Source organism: Berghia stephanieae, chromosome 9 (assembly GCF_034508935.2).
Source record: "Berghia stephanieae isolate SIO BIC M18660-M18661 chromosome 9, UCSD_Bste_1.3, whole genome shotgun sequence".
In the NCBI taxonomy this organism is placed as follows: Eukaryota; Metazoa; Mollusca; class Gastropoda; order Nudibranchia; family Aeolidiidae; genus Berghia; species Berghia stephanieae.
This window is the reverse complement of record NC_088368.1, coordinates 4,267,517-4,272,085: the sequence shown is the minus strand read 5'-3', so window position 1 is coordinate 4,272,085 and position 4,569 is coordinate 4,267,517. Positions and strand designations below refer to the sequence as shown.

The 4,569-nt window shown below is 34.8% G+C and overlaps 1 protein-coding gene across 1 annotated transcript in view; it reads right to left on the bottom strand.

Moving 5' to 3' along the window:
- LOC144979281 (uncharacterized) overlaps positions 1-486 on the bottom strand; it is a 10,377-nt gene extending 9,891 nt beyond the window's left edge. The window contains exon 1 of the mRNA XM_078925898.1: positions 472-486. The gene's annotated coding sequence lies outside the window, so the exon portion shown is untranslated. The remainder of the gene's footprint in view (positions 1-471) is intronic.
- Between the last annotated feature and the right edge of the window lie 4,083 nt (positions 487-4,569).

The following is a 4,569-nucleotide window of genomic DNA, read 5'->3' as shown; positions in this document are numbered from 1 at the left end:
TGCTCCGAGCAAGACTCGAACCCAGGACCTTTCGATCCGAAAGCGAGTGATATACTACAAGACCACATAGCCGCACATAATTATTCGGTGCAATGATAATAATAATAATAATAATAATAATAATAATAATAATAATAATAATAATAATAATAATAATAATAATAATAATAATAATGATAATAATAATAAGAATGATGATAATAATTATAATAATAATAATAATAATAAATAATAATAATAATAATAATAATAATAATAATAATAATAATAATAATAATAATAATAATAATAATAATAATAATAATAATAATAATAATAATAATAATAATAATAATAATAATAATAATAATAATAATAATAATAATAATAATAATAATAATAATGCTGTGCTACTGTTTATTCAATGCTAAAAAAAAACCCCAAGCTACTTGCATATCTTGACTCTAAATGTTAGTATTAAAAGCTGCTTACCAAGTCTGAAGAGTTGAAAACTTCAAAACCCAGAAAACAAAACCGTGTGCTTTATATAGGATCTACCTAACAATCGGTTTTCTACCGTATTCTGGAAAAAAAAATATATTTACACATTTAGCCAGAAATCTCTCCCTTCAAAGGAGATGTCAGTCGATTAAAATGATTTTCATCTTGTCAAAAAAAAAAAAAATAGAAACTCTAAAGTCTCGTACTTCACGAAGTCCCAGGTTTGAGAGATATTGCCAAGACGAGAGTATTTTTAATGAATCGATATTTGAAGGAAGAGTTTTCTGGCCAAAATTCTAAATACGTGTTTTTGTTAGAGTACGGCATGTTATTCATCACCGTCAACGTATACGTATTTTCAGGTCTGATAACCCAATTGTGACCCATCGTCTCAAAACGGTATTATGTCGGAACGAACCGGATGCTTAAAAGGTGAATTTAATGTTAAACTGGTCAAAAATATAAATTGTTGCCATTAGCATCCTAAAATATGGTATCCATTCTCCTCAATCAAACATACAAACTCAACACAAGTCTGATATTTCTGGCTATAAATTCGATTTTCAACATCTTAACCATCCCGACTTAATACCTTTTTTTGAGCCGAAGGGTCACAATTCTTTATGGGCCCGTTGACGTAATGGAAATCTCAAACTATGACACAAAATCTTGTCCATAAGAACAATGTTAAACTCGGCTCATAAGCGGGTTCGGATGTCAGACCTGCATATATGTACACGTTGATCATTGTGCATTGAGCAATATAAATGTATTTCTATGTTATCAAGTGATGACTATCGATGATTTGTGATCTCGTCGGATTTACAGTTATCCATGGTTAATCCCATGACTTAATCCCATGACTTAATCCCGATGCTTCAGTGAGGATTATCTGGGGATAATCTTTTAACTCCACATAGTTTTAAATGATGCACTATGCATGGATGAATGGACTCTCTACAATCTACAATCAATATATAGACAGAGAGAAAAACACACACAGACACACACACACACACACACACACAGACAAAGAGAGAGAGAGAAAGAAAGAGAGAGAGAGAGAGAAAGAGAGAGCGAGAGAGAGAGAGAGAGCGAGAGAGATAGAGAGAGAGAGAGAGAGAGAGAGAAAGAAAGAGAGAGCGAGAGAGAGAGATAGAGAGAGAGAGCGAGAGAGATAGAGAGAGAGAGAGAGAGAGAGAGAGAGAGAGAGAGAGAGAAAACATCTGCTGTGTAATATAATAATAAATAACTGATATGAATCATTGGATAAGATACTACGGTACGGAATCAAGTCTCTTGTTTTACACGCCAGTGTTTTATGACTGGTTGATCTTGTCATTAAAACTGCAGGATAATTAACGGGAACTATTAGGCAATAATTCACTAAACTCACTCAACCCTAGAGATTTTTTGCTACTTTTTAACATTGGAATAAAATGTATTAAAAATGAGCATGTGCATAGACAGTTTTAGTCAACTACCATTAACGTGTAAAATCGAAAAACATTAGCTTTGATACTATGCCTCTAAATTGTCTCATAAAAATGTAATAAATAGGCATGGGGTAAAAGTAACCCTGGGTATACTACGGACATAGTCGGTGTTAGGGTTGAGTGAGTTAATAATGATCGATCGTCATATTAACTCACTCAATCCTAGAGATTGTTGATATTTTTTTTAATTGGAAAAAAAATGTATTTAAAATGAGCATGTACATAGATACTTTTATTCAACTATCATTAACACGCAAAAAAAAAAAAATAAATAAAATTAAACATTAGCTGTGATCATCATCATCATCATTGCCTTTTTCACCCTGGGTCAGGGTATAGGCCACAGACAAACAGTTTCCATCCTTCTCTATCATCATCATCATCATTGCCTTTTTCACCCTGGGTCAGGGTATAGGCCACAGACAAACAGATTCCATCCTTCTCTATCCTGAGCTAACTTTTTAATCTTATTCCAGGTCTTACCACTTCTCTGTATATCAGCTTCTTTAATTCTTCTCCATGTTCCTCGTGGGCTTCCCCTTTCGGCTTTGTCTGTTGTCCTTCATAAATTCTGTCATTCCAGAAACTCTTCGGTCGCCCAAGATAAAAATACTACGCCTATAATTTGTCTTAGAAAAATGTGATAAAATAGGTATGGGGTAAAAGTAGCCCGGGTATAGATAATTCGAAGATGAGGTCACTCAGGTCTTTGTTATTGTTTTTTTGCCATCCACGTTTATGAGTAATGCTGATTGAATTGTATTAACCCGACTATAAACGTTCATGGATACTCACAGTTTTGTGTGTTGGTCCGTTATACTTCCGGATGGCAATGTTATGAGCTTCTTAGTCAAGCGCATACTATCAATACTACGACGGGTATAGTCGGTGCTAGTGTTGAGTGAGTTAATATCACCATGTGCACATAATGGGGACGACCTCTATATTGATGCTACGAGTTTAATTAAAATACTCATAACATTCCCTAGCCGGATCGTCATCATCAACATCAAGTTCCAGGCCTGTTGCAGACATCGGCGATCATGTCTCTCCAACCATATCTGTCCTCAGATCTTCTCAATAGCTCGATTCCTGTTTCTCCTCCACCAATCCATCTGTTCAGATTGTCAATGTAATCTATCCTCTGTCTCACTCTTCTTTTCTTCCCAGCAACTTTACCTGAAAGTACAATCTTTTCAATTCCGTTTTTTTCTGTAAACGTGTCCGAGAAATTTTAACTGTCTTTTTCTGATGGTGTTTACCAAATTTGGTCGTACTCCAATTTCTTTTAATACATCCTCGGATATAACGTACCATTACATAAAAGTATACGTAACCTTAAACGATTATAGATAGTATGCGCTTGGCTAAGAAGATCACAACATTGCCATCCGGAAGTATAACGGACCAATACAAAAACTCTGTGTAACCATGAACTTTTATTCTCTGAAAAATACAGTTAAGTGAGAATTACTCATAAACGGGGAAAGCAAAAAACAACAACAAAGGCGTGAGTTACGTCGACTTCGTTCTATCTTATTCTAAGCTCTCCACCTGCTATGCCGCTGTCCTTTGGAGATCCCCCAGCTCCGTGGAGTTGGTTGGGGCAGTCGATGGCCAGTATTTTCTCCTAACGGCAGAGAGGCTTTGGCAATTATGTAGGATGTGTTCACCTGTCATACTTCCTGTGTGACAATTCGGGCTCGTCTCGAAGAGCAGTAGAGCAATATATCCCGAAACATCAACATAAAGAAAAGGCCAGGAGAATTGATAGACGACAGAGGAAACTATGTAGTTGATAAGTTCTCCTGCAGATTGGGCCGATGCACTGAGCCTAGCCATGATAGAGAAAGCGAGGAAGAAGAATAAATAATAATAATAATAATAATAATAATAATAATAATAATAATAATAGTAATAATAATAATAATAGTAGTAGTAGTTGTTAGTATAAGTATAGTAGTTAGTAGTTAGTAGTGTTAGTAGTAGTAGTAGTAGTAGTAGTAGTAGTAGTAGTAGTAGTAGTAGTAGTAGTAGTAGTAGTAGTAAGTAGTAGTAGTAGTAGTAGTAGTAGTAGTAGTAGTATAGTAGTAGTAGTAGTAGTAGTAGTCAGTAGTTAGTAGTAGTAGTAGTAGTTGTAGTAGTATAGTAGTAGAGTAGTAGTAGTAGTAGTTAGTAGTGTAGTAGTAGTAGTAGTAGTAGTAGTAGTGTAGTAGTAGTAGTAGTAGTAGTAGTAGTAGTAGTAGTATGTAGTAGTAGTAGTAGTAGTAGTAGTAGTAGTAGTATAGTAGTATAGTAGTATAGTAGTAATAGTAGTAATAGTAGTAGTAAGTAGTATAGTAGTAGTAGTAGTAGTAGTAGTAGTAGTAGTAGTAGTAGTAGTAGTAGTAGTAGTAGTAGTAGTAGTTACACGTATTTGCAGGTTTGATAACTGAACGCAATTATGGGCTTGATTTAACATCGTTGTAATGGACACAATTTTGCGTTGGTTTGAGACTATTTTTATAACAACTGTGGGCCCATAACAATTTAGGTTATCAGACCTGCAAACTAATGGACGTCGGTGGGGAATAATCGACGAGTGAAGATCAAG